We start from the raw sequence: 18,889 nt of genomic DNA, 5'->3' as shown, positions 1-18,889 counted from the left end.
GAGGTACAAACATTCAGTTTGGATGATGAGAATGAGCTAGCTCTACCATTTACTCCAATGAATTCTAATGGAGGAAGAGGCTAAATAGGATGTAGACTCTTTTGGTCTATTAATACTCAATTTATCAAAATTACAGCCGGGTATTTCTGGAGCAGGACTGCCCCAACAAGGCCAGATGTGATAACTGTTGAAGATGAAGATGGCAAATAGGGACAATTCAATATGTATATACAGTCTACTCTGCTGTCTTCCAATGGTCTCTAAAATTCCATACTGGGTCAGAGCTGGGAGTGATACTATGGTGCTGGACCACCTTTGCTCCACTGCTCCTCGAATTCTGCTTTGCTATTTTTAAGGGAGAATAGGTTCAGATAGTCTGCGAGTTGGTGGGGGCCATTCCCTTGGCTAACCAGTACTTATATATTTTGGTCTTAGGCCTCTCAAAGTTCACCACAGACACAGGTACCCTCACAGTGCCAAGCCCATTTACAGTGTGAAATAAAATTCATATTTTATGGTGACAAGAAAGTTATAAATATAAAATTTCTTCTCTGCCCTTTGACCTCCCTTCACCCTCCACTGTGCATCGTGTATCTGTATTATGAATTGACCAAACCTCCCCCATGGTCAGGAATACCTGCTCAACCAAAGACAGCAACATTCTTCTAGCACCAACAAGACAACTCCTTAAAAGATAACATTCCTTCTTGATCTTATAAAGGGTCACATGACCCACCAAGATGCCACTTAGATCTGGATTATGTAAATTGTCAATACATCATTTGATGTTCAGCCCTCTGTCTCAAAAAACTTATGTAACTGTGCCTTGATTTCTAACTGGCAGAATAGTTAGTTCTCATAACTTTCTGAGATGCTCTTCCCAGGTTATAATCCTCAAATTTGGCTTGAATGAAATTTTCCAATTCTTTCTTTGATTAACTTTTTGTCCACAACCGTCACCTCACACCAGTATTCGCCCCTCTGTGCGATGGGCTTTCCTGGTAACTTTAACGCATGTGGGGTGACCACAACACCAAGATTTCTGAGGAAGTGGCCAGCAACCATTTCAGGGTTTAGCTCCCTTTTTTTTTTTTTTTTTTTTTGCGATACGCGGGCCTCTCACTGCCGTGGCCTCTCCCGTCGCGGAGCACAGGCTCCGGATGCGCAGACTCAGCGGCCATGGCTCACGGGCCCAGCCGCTCCGCGGCATGTGGGATCCTCCCAGACCGGGGCACGAACCCGTGTCCCCCGCATCGGCAGGCGGACTCCCAACCACTGCGCCACCTGGGAATCCCTAGCTCCCATTTTGACACTGTTCTTCATTCCCTCGTCCAGGTGACATCGTTTCAGAAATCTCACTGTCGCCTCACCTGCCTTGGTCTGGATCTTCTCTGGTCTTCCTTCTTGTCTCAGCAAGTTCTCCTCTTGAAACGGCTTCTCGTTTTCAGGAGATGCATATACAGCCAGTCCTTGAGGAAGTAGTCAATTACCGCCCACAGATTCTTTTCACTGAGACCAGGTCACCTCCTCCACTGGCTGCGTGAGGATGAGCTGCAAGTTATCTCTGGGCTGGTGTTTCGTGTCCTCTACCAGCTTGTGGACGTGGTGTTGCCGGTGCAGGCACGGGCTTCCGGCCCTCTTGAGCTAGCAGTGCTTTCCCCCAGAGCAACCCGATGACCGAGCTCCGATTGTGAGAGAGGCTGAGGTCAAGCTCCAAGCCGGGTTCGCCCCTTTCAAGTTGCGCCTGCAGGCTCTCGGGACTTCCTGGTCGCAGCAGCTTCTAAGCGCCCGCCCGCAGCAGAGCTCCGCCCCCCCAGGCCGCGCATGCGCAGCCACCATGTTGTTCTACACGGGAAGCGATACCGCACAGAGGAGTTTGATACAGTCCCTGAACTGTAACTGAGGCAGAAGGGCGTCAGAATCTTCAGCTAGGAAGGTAAGGATGAGGTCCCCATCCCCAGATTAAAGTAAATTGCAATATATCATAAGGAGAAATTGTGAAAGATAGGCAGAGGTAATCTAATAAAATTCCTAGGAATTTACTTGCCGTTTAACTTTGCTCAGAAGTGTTTCATCTATAGTTGCCTTTCTTTTTTTTTAACATCTTTATTGGAGTATAATTGCTTTACAAGGTGTGTTAGTTTCTGCTTTACAACAAAGTGAATCAGCTATACATATACATATATCCCCATATCTCTTCCCTCTTGCGTCTCCCTCCCACCCCTCTAGGTGGTCACAAAGTACTGAGCTGATCTCCCTGTGCTATGTGGCTGTTTCCCAGTAGCTATCCGTTTTACATTTGGTAGTGTATGTACGTCCATGCCACTCTCTCACTTCGTCCCAGCTTATCCTTCCTTCCCTCTCCCCGTGTCCTCAAGTCCGTTCTCTAGGTCTGCATCTTTATTCCTGTCCTGCCCCTAGGTTCTTCATATAATTGCTTAGTTTATACCTGTTGACTGAAAAAAAAAAAAAAAAAAAAGCACAGCCTAAAAGTTGAGAGTTGTGTTTTAGTCGACAGACATTCTTAGGACTTCAAGCCTTGGAGACAGTATCTTAACTCTGAGAGACTGCTACAAACAGGAAAGGAGGAGGCCAGGATATAGAGGAGTATTTGCAACAGAATCAGGTAGTCAGAACATTAAAAGATTACTATTAATAAAAGAAAACCAGATACCTCAAGTTAAGGAAGTTAGCACTTTTCTAGGTATGGGAAGATGCAAGAGTCTGGGCTCACTGAAATCATTCTTTTGATGTGTACCTCAGCTCTCTGGGGCCAGTATCCTGTGTTTTCTCATCCTGAGTTTCCTCAGGCTGCACCACCAGGGGTGACTGTAGTCTGATGACTGGTAGACGGTGGGCATTCCTTGTTTCCTTCCTGAGTTCCCTCAGGGCTCACTGTCAGGGCATCTGCAATGTGATGGCTGATGGCTCTGACATCCTTTGTTTACTGATATGACAGGCAGTAATTTAGTTCTCATACCTCATACATGTTTGAGGAATTCTCAATAACTGTGATACTCACTAACATTTGTTGAACACTGATTATCTCCCAATTACTGTATTAAACAATTTCCATTATATTTCTTTCTTACAACACATACTATTGGTCAAATTACAAAGAAAAAAATTCCCTCCAGCTATGTTAAGCAGAAAGGAATTTATTACAGATTATTAAATCTCTCACACAATCCTGGACAGGGTTAAGAAAAGAGAGATCTCTCGGAACCCTTTTCAAAGCTATGCGGCAGGACCAACTTTCTAAGGGAACTATTGTCTTGTCTATGTTCAGTAGGTGTATCAACACAACACTGCCGTAGTCAGGAAATGGCCATGATGAGGAAGCCACTGTTATTTTGGATAGGAAAAACTTTAGTAAGCAGAAACCTCTGTAAACTATTGACTTCTGTATCAACAAGCAAACACATCTTTTTGTGTTTACAAGATACCTGTTAGCATAAGGCCACTAAAAAAGAACCTCTCCTCTGTATAGAGAGGGATAGTGTGCTTATTACCTATTATTTCCTAAAAGCTGGGAATATATGTTTCTTGAGCATATTCTCTGGTTTGAGTTTTGCTGTGAGCTCCATAGTAGACAAACCATCCTTTGAGTTTGAAATCAAGTCTAAAATGGATCAAAATATGAGTAGCATAATGAAGTTTATTATTAAATTATATAGGTAACGAATGCTGACCTCATTTTCCCATCAAAGCAAGTTAAGCATCAGTGGTAATTGATCTACATACTTAAAATCTAAAAGAAACCTCTAATAATGATAAATTTGTTGATTCCTTTAATAGTTAACTGTGGTTGTTCAGAGACTTTTTTTTTTTTTGAGAATGTAGTTCTCTTTCATGTGTTTGTGTATTACAAATAATTTAAACCATCAACATTATTTCACTCATACACATGAAACAGTACAACTTGATATCTTTTATTATTTACTATAAAAATATCCTGGGGCATCTAATGAGTTGTAGTCCAAATTATGTGTTCAACAAGAGAGCCTGCTAAAATTCTCTTATGCAAATCTGCTCCTCATATTATATTTGTCATTTCATATTCACCAAATTTCTTTAAGTTTTCAGACATTGTATCAGACTACACATCCTTGGCAAACAACCTGATGAGATATATATTACAAGGCCACCTTAAGTGACATCACTTCTAATATGTACAAGGATTTGAAAGAGAAACAGAGCTGCCACATTGATTAATAACTTGATGTATTTTCAAATTAATATTCTTTATTTAGTGGACATTGTTAGAAATTTACTAAAGATTTTTAGGTGGGGAAACAGAGCAGAATGTTTAATATTACATAGTGTGACTGATTTCTTTTGAAAACCTCCACTAAATACATCTCTTTTATAAATCTTTCTACTCTGCCTTCCAGCCTGTGTGTCTCTGTTCACTCCTTTCCTTCAGAGCTCAGTGTTTTCTGTGTAAGTATCCCTTTCCTAGATCTTTACAATGAGGGTGCAGATTTAATTTGTGATCTTCTGTGTTCTATTGTAATTAACTCTCTGTAGTAGGTTTCAGTATGGCAGGGATCTTCTTTTATAGCAACATTATTTTGCTTGTTAAAATTGTAAGAAAGTTCCAAGGATTTAAGATTGGTACTTTAAAGTAATGAGTTGTATAATACACAGCTTTAAAAATCTATCCATTTATGTTGCATAAGGAAAAACTGAAACAAGTAGAGTCAACTGGATACACTCCTGCCTCACATCACACACAAAACTCAATTGTAGATTGCATAATTTAGAAGAAAATATCATGCAGTATCTTTGTGACTTTGGAGTAGATAGGATTTCTTAGACATAGCTAATGATAAGTGAAAATAATAATTTGTGCTGCATTAAAAATAATAACTTCTGGGCTTCCCTCGTGGCGCAGTGGTTGAGAGTCCGCCTGCCGATGCAGGGGACGCGGTTTCGTGCCCCGGTCCGGGAAGATCCCACATGCCGCGGAGCGGCTGGGCCCGTGAGCCATGGCCGCTGAGCCTGCGCGTCCGGAGCCTGTGCTCCGCAACGGGAGAGGCCACAACAGTGAGAGGCCCACGTACCGCAAAAAAAAAAAAAAATAATAATAATAATAATAACTTCTGCCTTCACAAGACACTAGGCATGGGGTGAAAAAGCAACCTACAGAAGGAAGATGATTTCACAGTACATGGATCCAAATAAAGGATTTTTATCCAAAATAAATAAAGAACTCTTACAAACTAATAGTAAAAAGACATAAATCCACTGGAAATATGGGCAAGAGGTTTCAGCAGACACTTAATAGAAGAAGAAATCCAAATAACCAATCAGTAAACATATGAAAAAGTGCCAAGTACATTGGTCATCAATTTATAGAGTAACGAAAGAGGCCAAGTAATATATTGTGTTAGAGTTCAGGTTCATGGTTATCTTTTGTTCTGTAATACCTGAAAGGGGACCAGGAGGGATTCTGGAGTGCTAGGGGTAATTCCATTTCTTGATCTGGGTGCTGGTTATTCAGGTGTGCTTTATTTGTCAGCAACTCTATGATTATGACAGGTGCAATTTTCTATATGCAGTTTAAATTATAGCCAAAAGTTAAAGAAACTGGAAAGAACACAATTATTCAATAGATACACACAATAAGAAGGCTCTTCTCAGAATGTTGGAGAATTTTGTTGTGGAGATGAACTGCATCTGATGCCCAAATAGGTAGTAGTCAAGAGAAGTCAGAAATGCCCATGACAGAGTCAAATCATTTGTGCACAAAAGAGCGTAGAATATGGAGATACAAAAACAGCTGTTATCATGTTACTCTAAATTAGAAATACCCCTCATTAAATAGAGGGATGTTTTCTCTCATATTAAAATAATGATGCATGCCACTGCTCCCAGCTCAGTAACATTCACCATTAGTTGTCATTTTTGATTTTTTAAATGACTGAAAATGTAAAGAATAGGGGGATTGTTCCTGATGGAGCTATATGACTGACAAGTTGTCTTCTATTTATTTTGCACTAGGTAGTCCTATTCAGTTCTGCTGTTGATTTAAGTTTGTGTTGTAGGCGTTGATATAATATACTCCGGAAGCTGTGTGTGTGCCGGAAACAGTACATTTTCTGATCTCCTAAATTAAATTGCATTTGGCTCTACTCTCACATTTACCAGAGTGGATAGATGTCCAACTAATGTGTGGACCCTTCCTCTTTTCCTGCTGTTCTTCTAAAAAGCAGTCAATTGTTTATGGGTACTCAGATCAGTAGAAAAAAATTTATACTTAACAGAAATTTTTCTGTTGCTCTAAGAATACGTACATCTTAATTACTAATTCCAGCATGCACTTTGATTTTGTTTTCTAACTCAATATTTTGGTGGCATTTAAAATATTTTCTCACCAGATGCTTACACGTTCTTTTAATTGTATTCTGAAGAATTTTTCTTTTCTGATTTTCTTAGGTCTTTATAACTTCTACATCTCATGTTTTTTTAATCCTGTTTTATTCAGTATTGGGTTTTCCCTAAGTTCCCTCCTAGATCTTCTTTTTATCTTCCTCTGCATTCTCTGTCTGAAAGGTATCTATCCACCTTCATATAACTATGAAGTTATATGACGGTGGATAGATTTTTTTAACTAATAACTAATAAATTTTTAACTAATAACTATATTTTTGTATCTTCAATTTTTGTATCTTCTTCTGACACTTTATCTTAGTTCCTAATCCAGGATTAACTATTGCCTCGTAATCATTATTACCTGTGATACCTTACTCTTTTGTAGGTCCTTTAATCAAGATGAATAAAATCAATTTTACTGTTATACCAAAAGTTTTCCTTGTTCTGAAATACCTGTATAAAATTAACTTTTTCTTATAACTTATGACTAAAACAGATTCTAGACCCAAATCTCTTTAATATGTCTATCCTCTTCCATCCCAATCAATTTAACCTGATGGAAGTTTCCTTCACTTTTTTGCATAACTCACTGCAATAATTTTTTTTTTTTTTACTGGTTACCAAACTCATCTCTTTGCCTTCTAATATACCAGGCCTGAAACTTATCTTTCAGAAGTACATAACCATCACATTATTTGCTTTATTAGTTTAATCAGAGGTTCCGCATGGTATAGAAGGTGAAGTATAAACTCCTTCCAATGTGAAAACACTCCTTTCAGCCTCATCTTATACTACTTCCCACCGGATACTGTGCTCTACTCAGGGAGGATTTTTTGCCATGTCTTCATGTCTCCTTGTCTTATTCCATATTCATTTTTCTTGCCTGGAATACTTTTCCTCCATACACACTTTGAAAATTTCTCCTCTGTCGCCTGTATTGAGGCAGTTATCACTTGCTCTGTGTTCTCCCTGATAGGTTTAAGTGTACAAAAGGTGCAAGGTATACAAAAGGACAAACTCTCTGTCCTCGTGGAGATGGCATTCCACCCAGAATTGGAGCCAGACAATAAACAAGTGAACAAATAAATAAATAAGAAAATCACATGTTAATATACATGCTTGGAAATAAACAAAAAAGGTTTAGGCACTCTAACATAACTGGTTGCAGAAGGAATTTTAAAGAATAAGTCTTATGTTTGAGCATAGAACTTTAGCTGGGGCTTTGCACCAGTCAGTAATGGCGTTTAAATATAGTTTTTTTTTCTTATTCAAGAATTCTAGAAGTAGGCTGTTGCTACCATGACTTAGTTATCCTTAGCTTCTTAGCTTTCTCCTTTAAGCTTGTTGCCTCATGGTCACCCGATGCCTCTCCATTCATCCTACCTCTGTACAAAGCAGAAAGAGGTAAGGAGTAGTTACATCTGTTGTTTATTTTGGGGGAAGCAGTGTGTTTCCCAGAAAAGTGTACAACAAATTTTTGCTTATATTGTATTGCCAACAACTGGGAAATATGTATGCACTAATAGTAAAGGAGTTTAAGAAACTGTAGACTGTTACTGTTATACTTAGCTTGAAATAAACATGATCTCTTCCTCTATACAAAATATTGAGCAAAAAGATAGGAAACGGGCATGCTGAGTAGGCAACTATTAGTGAATGCCGCAGACCTTAAGGTTGAGAAATAGTTGGTCATGTCAGGCATCCCAGGCACAGGGAAACTCCAGTGGGAAAGCCTTTTGTGTATTTGTATCTGAGGAATAAAAGTAGGTTACTGAAGCCTGATAGGAGTGAGAAAGATGGAGTATGGTAGATGATGGATTCAGACATACAAAGTCTAAGATTATAACATCTATCTCCTGCATGGGATCCTCAATTACTCAAGTTGAGGACCTACTTTTTATGCATTTCTTTATTCTAAGCACCTTGAAGAGTTCTAGGCTAATAGTAAGTTTTTTTTTTCATGAGTGAATTTAGGGTAAAGCTTTATATAAATATACTGAGGAGCTCAGTGATTTCCTTTTTTATAAATAGCATAAACTGTATTCACAGGAACATATGGTAATAGGTCAAAATCTTATGACTGGTAGTCTTCATTTTTAGCGTAGATTTCTCTAAGGTTAATCATCTTATTTGAAAACACAAAGGCCTATTTTAATTGTCAACTGCCTCAATTTCATAATTCCTCCTTACATATGTTGTTTTGTTTTTGCAAAAGAAGTCATAAGAAAAATATATTGGTATGTTGGTCTCAATTATCAAAATAATTTCATAAATTCTGTTTATTTTTAACTGTGGAGCTGCGATCATATTTGATATTTCACAGCTGTGAAAAATTCACAAATAACTTTGTTTAGTAGTATTTGATTAAGAAATTATAGATTCTGATTTTTTAAATTGGGTGCTGAGATTTGAGTAAATGGTCTATTTAACCAAATGTTACATTGAGTATATGATATATTAGCCCTATTTTAGGTGGTGTGCAGTTTTTATCATATGACCCGAAAAGAAATGATTGACTCTATTATTTTCTAAAGCGATATGCTAAATTGCAACTAGTGTTACACTTCACATCAAGTAAGGCAAAGTTTTTCTTTGTAATTGTTCTTTTGAATTCTTTTTAAATACAAAGCACAAGGCCCAGTGAGGAAAATACTAGCAGTAATTTTTCTTATAGTCATAATAAAAAGCTATTTGTGGAAAAGTTGATAATATGCTACAGTTGATTTATATTCAGTTACATACTATGTGTTATAACATTCAGAAAGTTTTTTGTGATTTATTTATCTTTACAAGATCTACAAAACCACTCAATGGTTTCTATTTTCTGTTTTACTTCTTTAAGACCAAAATATTTTTTTTAAAAAGTATATATATATATATATATATATGGTTTTAGGTTTAATTTTTTTCCATCTAACACTAATGAAAAATGGTAAATTTTTGTGTAATTAATAAATGTTTATAAAGCACAGAGTTATTTCCGAGGTTCCCATGTACCTTATACTGAATTATTTTGAAAGTTTAATTTTTCCTTGTTGTGTTTCCCATCTGGTCTTACATTATCATTCTATGATCTATTTCCAAAATAATGCTGGGAAATGGAGTGTTGATTTCTTCTTTACTAAAATATATTTTTATTATTTTTGAAGTAATGAAAACATTTCTATTTTTGTTTCATTAGCTGGCAACACCTTTTTCCATTATTTTATTTTAGCTGGCTAAGTTTAAATTTGACTCTGTGCCTTTTAAAATTCAAAGTGAAATAATCAGAACATTTGACTTCCATTTGCCATCAGCTGAAAGATTAGTTACTTCGACTAGAGGACAATATAATCAATAATGGCTAAATTTATGCCTAAGATGACCATCCTTGAAGATATCCTTTTCCTCCTTGGAAGCATAGTAAAGTCCATCATAAATCTGGCCAGGAAAAAGACCCTCAATTCCTTTTAACTATCTGTCACTCTCCTAAATTCCATTTTTATGGAAGGGAGGTAAAATAATAAATCACAAACCATTAGTCATGGAAGATCAATCATATTCCTAAAATATTCTATTCTACCACTTAAGGTCTAGATAGTTTTTATACACAGCCAAGCAGACTGTTTTTTGCCATTTTCATACTAATGGGCTCCCCCAAAAAATTGCATAATAAAGCTTGGAATTATCAGGATAATTTAGATTTATGTTATTTTCCTGGATTAAAAAAGTAATTCAGCAGGCTTATACTTCCTTTTGTTACTCAGCTATAGTTTCAATCTTCATATGTTCCCAGAGTATATAAGTCAAAGTACCTAATAAATATTAAATAATTATTCTAATGCTTACTTCCAGGTTCAGAAGCAATGGAAGATGAAAAGCAAGGTTTTACTGTGCTTACCATCTCATTCTAGAAGCACAAAACTGCATCAACAATTGAAATTTAGAGGAAATATAACAGTAACATAGTATTACTCTCTTTTAACTAGAAGCAAGACCTGTTTAGTCTCCATAAAAAGATATAGTCAGGTAGTCTGCAAACAAAATCATGCATATTTATTTTTCTGACTATGAAACCTCCAGAGTACTTCAGTAAGGCATTATTTTCCTCAATTAGACATTGCCATTCCCTTCAGTACCATAATGTGTATCTTTATAACTTCTCCCTACCCCTTCCCATTTCAAATAAATTCAAATATGTGTTTCTGTTCATTAGTCACAGACTTGTTCTATTCTTCCAAATTAGAATACAGCATTTCCCAGTGAAATATTATTCTGGTCTTACCTCCCAGTGGTGTGTTCCAGAGGAGACATTCCATGTAAGCGTCCTTCATATAAGTAAGGATGGCTTGGAGAACTATATTAAATCATCTTTCCTATAGACTGAAGATCTCTAATTTCTCTAATCTTCTGTAGCTGTGTCAATTATTTTGACTATCGTTAAAACCTTCCCCAAAGAGCTTTCTCTTGAATTACATTGTTCAAAAGTCTGCACACTCTCCTGGCAAAATCCTGACCAATGTTCATGATGGCAGAAGAATTGCTGGATTCTTTTCCTTCATCTTGCATCACTATATCAAAATGTATTTAAATGTTATGCTTTTTAACTTACAGTTGTGTCATCTGGCATTATTGAGCTGCCTCTCCTCAAAATACTCTCCTCTCTTGGCTTTCATGACACTGCATCCCGTTACTTCCATATGTGTATCTCTGTCTATGACCACTCAGTTTCTTATATATACTCTTCCTCTTCTATCTGTATACTTTCTTTTCTTGGGTTCTGCCTCTGCTGTTAGTCTCTCTTTACTCTTGCTGGCTTTTCATAGCTACATTCATATCTTAAACTATCATTGATATAGCTATGCTCTATGGGTTAAATTTCAACCTTTCTCCAGATCTGCCCATCCTACTAGACATCCCGTGTGGATGTCCCAATCTCTCTTCCATTTTTCCCTCAGCACATCCAGGTGAATGGTGTTATCTGTCCCCAAATGTCAAAGTCTGAAATTTGGAAGCCCCTCTTTATTCAAAGTGTCACTGCCTTAGATCAGGGAGTTCACTCAGATTATTCAAATGGCTTCTTTATCCTTTTCTCTGTCTTTAATTTCTTACCCTCTTCTCTTATCCTTGCTGCTGACCTCTTCAGTATATCTTTAAGTATTGCCACAGTTTTTTTCTATAATATGCCAATTAGATAGTACACTGTTTCTTTTGCCTGGACTATCCTTTTTCAGTCTCTGTTACTACTTTCCTGTAAAATATAACAAACCAGGAAGTCTCTAGAACATCCTACCTCATGTTTCCATTAAACTTTGTATGATTGCGACTTTATTGAATGTAAAGCGCTGGTTGTGACTTCTATAGTATGGCTAGACCCCAGCACAGGCAGAGGCATTATCCTCCCATGGAATCCCTTGAATGCCTAGTAAGTGCATGCAACAGGGTAAAGATGCAATAAATATTTTTCAAAAATCAATGAATGAATGAACACAAAAAGAATACATATGTTCTTCATAGGCAGAGCCTATCATGATAAATAGCTCTCAAAGACGTATCAGGTGTAGTATTAGGAACTTAAATTTTCTTAGTCATTCTAGAGATTTTCATATTGTAGGTAAGAATTAGTGCTATTTCAATTTATATGAAATATTTCAATTTAAGAATCTATTTAAGGAGTTTTCTTTTCAGTATGCGAAATGTTCAGATTTCCTGTTTACGTCATCATTCCTCCTCATGTGGAATAAGCTTGGGAGATACTGAAAAAATGATGAACTAATTAGAAGACTACATGAAGAGTAAAAAGTAAGAGTAAGGGCAGTAGATTCTTCATTCATTTATTTACTCAGCAAATATTCATTGAGTATATACAACAGGTCGGGCACTGTTAGGTTGTAGATACACAGCAGAGATAATACACCCCTCCAAGTTTCCCTACAGATTTGTCTATCAAGCTTCCTACTCAGAATTTTCGCTCAGTTGTTTAATATGCAGGTCAAATTTATATGTCCAAAACCAAGGTCTTGAAAATTTTTCCCAACTCCTATTGCTATCTTAGTCTTTCTCATCTCAGTTAATGAAACGATTGTCCACACAGTTTCCCAGGTTAAATACCTGCAAGTCATTCCTTATTAATTTTTCTTCATATCTCAAATCCAGTACAACAGTCAATCTATCAGCTCTATATTCAAAGTATATTCTTTTGGTTCACTTCTTTGCCACCCTAACTCACTCCTAGACTTCTACAGTAGTCTACTAACTTTTCTCTTACTTCCATTGTTGTTCACTAAATATAACCCTCATACAGCCACTAGACTAGCCTTCTAGAAATTTAATTAGAACCATATCACTACCTTCCAAACCTCCTTTTTTCTAGCCCCACTTAAAACTTCCATTGGTTTCCCCTTGCATCCAAATTAAAATCAGTTTGTTAAATAGTATAAAGGGTCTATATAATATAGCCTTTGTTTACCTCCTATCTGACTGCATTTTCTAACACTCTCCTCTCATTCACAGAGCACCAACTACAGTGGCTTTTAAAACCTCAAGCTTTCCCTTGCTGCCCCCTCTGCTCTTTCCACGAGTCCTTCCACGACTGACTTCTTTTTGTCAGTCAAGTCTTAGTTAAAAATTCACCTCTGGGAGGCCTTTCTTTACTTCACTAAAATTCTAACATACTATTCACAAGTTCCTTTCTAGATCATTTCTTTAAAAATTTTTGTTCATAATGCATCACAGTCAAAACCCATCTTATTTATTTTGTTTACCTGCTTGGTCTCTGTATCCAACCAACAGTATAGATAAGCACTATGTGAGCAGAAATTCTCAGTCTCATTCATGCTGTTTTTAGTGTGCAGAACACTCTCTTGTGAAATTTAAATTTTGGAAAAGGTTTCCTTAATTCCTAGAGAAGACACTTTGATGTTCATACTCTAAAATATATGGTATCCTTTTGATATTCTTGATTTCCGGATCTGGAGTGCCTCTCCTATTGAAAGTGCTCAGCTCATGCTGACAACAATTTTGCTTCAAAACCACTGCTATATGCAAACAAATACACAAATATAAATGATGTATCTAACCAAATGCAACTCTACATAGAAAACTGAACTAATTTTACGGAGTGGCAAAATTGTTGTTTCTTTTGAAGGGTGAATATAAACTGTCATTTGATTCAATATTTGATTTATAGCACTCTTCAAATGTATTTTATGTAAATTTAAAAAATTTCAGAATAATTAATGGCAGTAGTGAGGAACGAATTTCTATTTGAGCGTTTATAAAAGGTCACTTCTGAGTACATAAAAGTATTTAATAGTTTGTCTCTGTTAAGATTTGGTCCCAAGGCTGACATTTCTTTTAAAAGAATTGATTGTGCTGATAATGAGCAGTTAACTTTGTTATTTATTTGTTTGTTTGTTTTTTCTGCTTAGCATGTTTTTCCATACCTTTTCTTCTAAAAAACACTACCGCATCTCCTTTAGAGAACTTCTCTCCCACTACCTGTGGTTCTGGTCAGATTATCATTCATTGAACCTAAACCTGGGATACAGGCTTTTGGTCCAAAAGTAGGAAAAGTGTCCCATTGCTCAGAATTTTCTGAACTGTTAGTAGGTAATATTTTTCTCTTCTTTTTGGATTTCATATCATAAGGGTGTTAAGACTGGAGCTGCTGAAAGTCTTCCAGAAAATCGAAGCAGCCTATTTGCAGAAGAAAAAAATTAAACCAAGAGTTGAAGAAAACCAAAGACGAGCAAAGGTAAACAAATGAGAGAGAAAGAAATTTGATTTTATTTATTTGAATTTTAGAGTCCAGGTGAGGTAAATAATCTTTTCATAATGATTAATTTGTGATGATGTTCTATTATTTTCAACCAAATAAATCCTGATTAATAAAGAGATACTTAATAACTTTCCTTCAAATGAATATTGAATATACTAAATAAATCCATTTTTTAAATTACCTCTGGGAAATTGTTACTTCTACTGTATTGAAGTTGAGTATTCAAGAAATATTATATGATGGAGATAATGGAAGATGATTCCATGTTCCAATTCAATCCTTGACTTGGAAAAAAAAAAAGACTATCTAATGTCCTTCATAATAGGTCATTACCTGTGCCTTTTCTTTTGAAAAGTGAATATAAATGCTGTCATTTAATTCAATATTTGATTTATAGCACTCTTCAAATGTATTTTATGTAATTTTTTTAAATTTTGGAGTAATTAATGGCAGTAGTGAGGAATGAATTCTATTTGAGGGTCTATAGGTTACTGCTGAGCATGTAAAAATATTTAATAGTTTGTTAAGATTTGGTCCCAAAGCTGACAATTAGTTCATTTCTTTTAAAATATTGATTGTGCTGATAATGAGGACTTATCTTAAGTTGGGCAACTTTAGGTCAGTACTGAAAATGAAATTTTCTGTGTCCTATTCCTGAGTGCTAAAAGAGATTAGAAGCTCTTCTAAAATAAGCTTCTACATAATGAGACATTCATGGGTGCCATTTAGCATATTACCGTTACAGTTGAGCTTCATTACATGTGGTAGTAACTTGCATAAGTAAACGTGCCTTCTGAAGTAACTAATTTTACTAGGCAGTGATCTAAGTTTCCGAATGAACAGACTACTTTATGAAACTAATTTACTAGCATATCTTAGGTTTTCTAATATAACATGGTGTTAAGATAATTTCATTTTGATAATCTTCTATTTACTTAGAAAGTACTTCAGTGGGAAAATAAATTTTCAGGTACTGCTTCACTCATACTGCAGGAAAAATGTGCTTCCTTTCTTGTATAACATTTTATGTAATCAACATTTTTATGTATTATACAACGGGGAAAATCTTATCTCTTAATATTAATACTTTGATTATTATTACTATCAATCCAAATTATACCGATTGACACAAATTGTTCATAATTGCTATATACCAACAAAATGCTTTATGCTTTGTTTTACCTTACACGAAGTTAGAGATTTTTAAAGATCTTTCATTTGCAAACTGATTTTAATTTTCTTTAAGTCTGTACCTCCTTTTTGGATGTGACTGATATTTTCTTACTTATTTATAGGAAATGTTCTCCATTTCTATAGTTTTGTCATTTCAAGAGTGTTATGCAAACAGATTCAAATAGTATGTAGCCTTTGGGGCCTGGCTTTTTTTCACCCAGAATCATTCTCTGGAGATGTATCAATAGTTGTATGTATCAATAGTTCCTTTTTTGATTATTTCTGAGTGCTGTTCTATGGTATGGAAGTACCACAGTTTGTTTAGCTATTCACCCATTGGAGAGCATCTGGGTTGTCTGTTTTCTGACAATGTGAATACAGTTGCTATAAACATTCATGTACAGGTTTTTATGTGAGCACAAATTTTTATATTTTTCTAGGCTAAAATTCCCAAGAGTATAATTTCTGGGCTGTATGGTAGTTGTATTTTAAGGTTTTTTTAAGAAACCGGCAAACTCTTTTTCAGAATGTCTATGTCATTTTATATTCCAAGCAGCAAAGTATGATTGACACAGTTTCATTGTATCCATGCTGGCAGTCGTTATTATCATATATTAAAAATTTTAGCCATTCTAATAGATGTGTAGTGATACATCCTTGTGGTTGTAATTTCCATTTTCTTAACACCTAATGAAAGCGAGTATTTTTTTCATGCACTTTTTGGCATCCGTATATCCTCTTCAGTGAAATTTCTCCTCATGTCTTCTGCCCATTTTCTAATTGACTTTTTTTTGTTTGCTTTTACTGTTGAGTTTTAAGAGTCCTTTCTACGGTCTAGATACAAGTCTTTTGTCAAATATGTGGTTTGCAAATATTTTCTCCCAATCTTTAACTCACTTTTTTTCCTAGTTTTCTTGAGGTCAAATTTTGCAATTTTTGCTGTTATGGCTAGTGCTTTTTGTGTTAAGTTAAAGAACTCTTTGTTTATAGCCCTAAATCCTGAACATATATATAACATACTATATTAATATATATGTGTATATGTATATATACACATGTATATATGTATATATAAATACTATTTATATATAGAGAGAGATATACATATATATGTTCTTGGTTATTAGCTAATTCTATTTTTGGCCAAGAGAACCAAAGCATATCTGGATTGCTTTATTTTCACAAGAAATTGCAAATTTCTTACGTGTGTGTATCAGAAGTTGGTGAAACAGGTCTAGCTGAAAGGGTTACCACTGGCACTGAAAGTAGGGGCAGAAGAACAGCACAATAAACAGAGACGAGTTTGTGATTGGCCTTAGGGCCATAATGATGCTGAAGCAGTACAAGTACTATGAGGATGGCTACAATAAACCCACACCAACCTGTGTGAGTCAGTTGACTGTAGGAAAAAGGAGAGAGATAGATCCTTCCATTCCCAAAGAAATGTGGAATATTTAGATTTGTTTAATTAAATATAATACCTGCCCCTTCCTGAGCAGCACACATAATTTATCCTAGTAGAAGAGATAGGTGTACAAAATATAAGTAACATTTTAGAAAGATAAACAATGATGAAACTGGCAAGGTGGTACTGTAAAAATATTGACTCAAAGGTGATGGTGACGTGGATTGCAGGAAAGAACTTCAAGCATGCCTGAAGCTTATTTCTTCTCCTCCAGTTAAATTGCCTTCATTTCCAAGTGAGTGAAGGTAAACACTCATAGAACGTGCTGGAGTTTAAGGGCTTAGGAAGGTTATCTAGATGGAATGTACTGATCTGTTCTCTGCTCTGTCTGAATAGCTTCTTTTGTACAAAAAGTTTTTAAAAAGTCTTTATATTAAGGTAACTTCTTTCATTGTTTTTTTGGTTTTCTACAATCAAGTGCTGTCATTCCTATGACAAAATTGCTATCATGAAAATAATACAGAATGACATTCTGAATAGTGACTGGATGGCAAAAGGGGATAGTACTTTAGATTGGAGTGTAAAAGAAAAGCTTCTTATAGGGGGTGTCATTGGAGCTAAAACCCAGTTTAATTCATTCAGTACACAAAAAATGGAGTGGAAAATTCCAAAGAGATTAAAGCATAAGGAGAACGAGTCTAGAGTGGACAGAGAAGAAAGGTGGTCAGTATGGGTGAAGTGTAATGTAGAAAAGGGGGGAAGTAGGAGAGGAGGGAAGAATGGGACCAGATCATGAAGCAAATTTTAAACCACAATAAGAATTTTGGGTTTTAATTTGCAAGCAATGGTAAGGCTTTGGGTATTATTTGGTGGAATGATATCACTCAGGTGGCTGGGTAGAAAGAGTATTGTAGGGGCATTATAGTAGGAATTGGAAAGGACTCTCTCAAAACTGTGCTATATCTGCTGTCTATGTGCCAGGGTTGGAAAGCTAAGTTTATTTTTTACAGACTCTTTTTTAAGTAAGGTTCTGGATATAAAGAAGGTTCTGTCAATTAAACACTTTATGTGGAAGGAGGAAGTGTTGTGGACACCAACTCCTATGGTTACTGGATTTGGTAGATCCAACAAAGTTGTGGGATTTTTGAAAAGAGCTCTAATCCTGAGGTCCTCTGGGTTTAAAGAAAAATAGCAGGAGAGAAAACTTCTTGATCTGACACCAAATCCCTGAATCCAAGCTTCAATTCCTGTTCCCCAGTTTGCTGGTGTCAGAGATTTCCACAAGGCAGTAATAATTTAAGACCTTGAAAAGCATAGCTACACTCATGACCTCAACGATAGTAGCTCCAGTCACGGGAAGGTTTTGTACCATTTTGTGAGTGTATATGAGAGGCATAACCTGCCCCTTCTGCCCTTCCAATAATAATATGTAACCAAACAGTTCATCATATTCAATTCTTTCCTCCTTAAAATGATTACAGTAGTTTTGTTTTCTGAACTTACTCTTACCGGATTTGGGGGACGAGTAGAATCAGTGACACCAGCATTAGGATTCTGTTATAGGAATCTAGGCTTGTGAACATGGCTGGATCACGATATTATTAGTGGAAATATTGACAGATGATCATATATGGGATGTATTTAGAAGGCAGGGGTTTATCACTGTGGCCAGGGTGGGAGATGCTCTGTTTATGGACCTCCAATTGGTCATTTCCACTACAATAGCTCTTACTCTACAGGTCAAGGAACCAATGAGAATGTTTGGTCAACTGCTAAGCATACACATTCTCATTATATATTAAGGAACTAAAAAATGACCAATGCATGTGTATAATCATCAAGAACTGTGAAGAGTCTGATTTTGCCCTATTTTCAAGCTAAGATGTTAGCCTGCCACAGTTTCAGGGTTGCTGACAGAGTCTTGGGTCAGAGACAGAAGACAGTTGATTACTAAGAGCAATAGCTGTTTGTATGAGTTCCTCAGGCCCTAATTCCTACAGGCTAATGTGAAGAGGGCCATCCAAAAACTGAGTTGCATTATAGCAGAAGGAATCCTGAACTTAGGGTACATGAATCATTTACAATAGGCAGTAAGCATGCCTTCCCTTTGCTCCAGAGGGATCCAGTTTTTATTATATTGGGCAGCAAACATGCCTGTCATTTGCTCCAGAGGG

General features: G+C 36.2%; 1 pseudogene; it reads right to left on the bottom strand.

The window, feature by feature from the left end:
* Positions 1-367: 367 nt before the first annotated feature.
* Positions 368-18,889, bottom strand: part of LOC115863753 (large ribosomal subunit protein bL9m-like) — a 36,376-nt pseudogene continuing 17,854 nt past the window's right edge.

The sequence above is a fragment of the Globicephala melas genome, chromosome 5, assembly GCF_963455315.2.
Source record: "Globicephala melas chromosome 5, mGloMel1.2, whole genome shotgun sequence".
NCBI lineage: Eukaryota > Metazoa > Chordata > Mammalia > Artiodactyla > Delphinidae > Globicephala > Globicephala melas.
The sequence above is the reverse complement of the archived record's forward strand: the minus strand, read 5'-3'. Positions and strand labels throughout refer to the sequence as shown.